Raw genomic sequence first — 1552 nt, 5'->3', positions numbered from 1 at the left:
TAGTCCAAGTAGGAGAAGAAGGAAGGAGAGGGGGAGGGAGAGGGAAAGAGGGGCCGCGCCCCCTCCCCTAGTCCTATTCGGACTCCCCTTGGGGGGGCACCACCTCATGGCTGCTGCCCTCTCTCTCTCCCCTAAGGCCCACTAAGGCCCATTACTTCCTCGGGGGGTTCCGGTAACTATCTGAACAATCTTCGGTACATCAAATCACATAACTCATAATACAAATCGTCATCGAACGTTAAGCGTGCGGACCCTACGGGTTCGAGAACTATGTAGACATGACCGAGACACATCTCCGGTCAATAACCAATAGCGGAACTTGGATGATCATATTGGTTCCTACATATTCTACGAAGATCTGTATCGGTCAAACCGCATAACAACATACGTTGTTCCCTTTGTCATCGGTATGTTACTTGCCCGAGATTCGATCGTTGGTATCATCATACCTAGTTCAATCTCATTACTGGCAAGTCTCTTTACTCGTTCCGTAATGCATCATTCTGCAACTAACTCATTAGTCACATTGCTTGCAAGGCTTATAGTGATGTGCATTACCGAGAGGCCCCAGAGATACCTCTCCGACAATCGGAGTGACAAATCCTAATCTCGATCTATGCCAACTCAACAAACACCATTGGAGACACCTATAGAGCATCTTTATAGTCACCCAGTTACGTTGTGACGCTTGATAGCACACAAGGTGTTCCTCCGGTATTCGGGAGTTGCATAATCTCATAGTCATAGGAGCATGTGTAAGTCATGAAGAAAGCAATAGCAATAGAACTAAACGATCATAATGCTAAGCTAGCGGATGGGTCTTGTCCATCACATCATTCTCTAATGATGTGATCCCGTTCATCAAATGACAACACATGTATATGGCTAGGAAACTTAACCATCTTTGATTAACGAGCTAGTCAAGTAGAGGCATACTAGGGACACTCTGTTTGTCTATGTATTCACACATGTACTAAGTTTCCGGTTAATACAATTCTAGCATGAATAATAAACATTTACCATGATACAAGGAAATATAAATAACAACTTTATTATTGCCTCTAGGGCATATTTCCTTCAACTACTCCTCCCCGAATACGATTGAACACATGTCTCGTCATATGAAAGAGATGGCGGAATTGATGTGGTTTGAAGAGCGCGACATTCTCAAAGTAATCAATATAGAGCAGGTCGTGGCCGCTCTACCTATTGCGGTTCAAGGCTGGAGCATGCCCTGGGATTGATCCCCTAACCGAGGCAGTTGCCTAGCAATGTGGTCATTGACGACCAATGCAGCGATCACAAGCTCTTCGTCATCTAATGAACAAATGAAGTTGTGGAAAAAATAATCGTCCCCACTGTCCATGGTACCTTGTGAGAAAAGTATCAAACACCTTGCGGTTGTGGTGGAGACGCGGCCGAGAAGAGCACCTCGGGCTCCCCTCACAGGGCAGCAAGCAAGGTTGGCGTTCGCGGCCGGCGGCTATGCAGCGCCTATCGGAAGGTGTTGGGGTCGATGGGCATCGCCGGTAGTCGTAGCTTCCTGGGTACC

The sequence above is a fragment of the Triticum dicoccoides genome, chromosome 2A (assembly GCF_002162155.2).
Source record: "Triticum dicoccoides isolate Atlit2015 ecotype Zavitan chromosome 2A, WEW_v2.0, whole genome shotgun sequence".
Classification (NCBI taxonomy): Eukaryota; Viridiplantae; Streptophyta; class Magnoliopsida; order Poales; family Poaceae; genus Triticum; species Triticum dicoccoides.
This window is presented reverse-complemented; position numbering follows the sequence as displayed.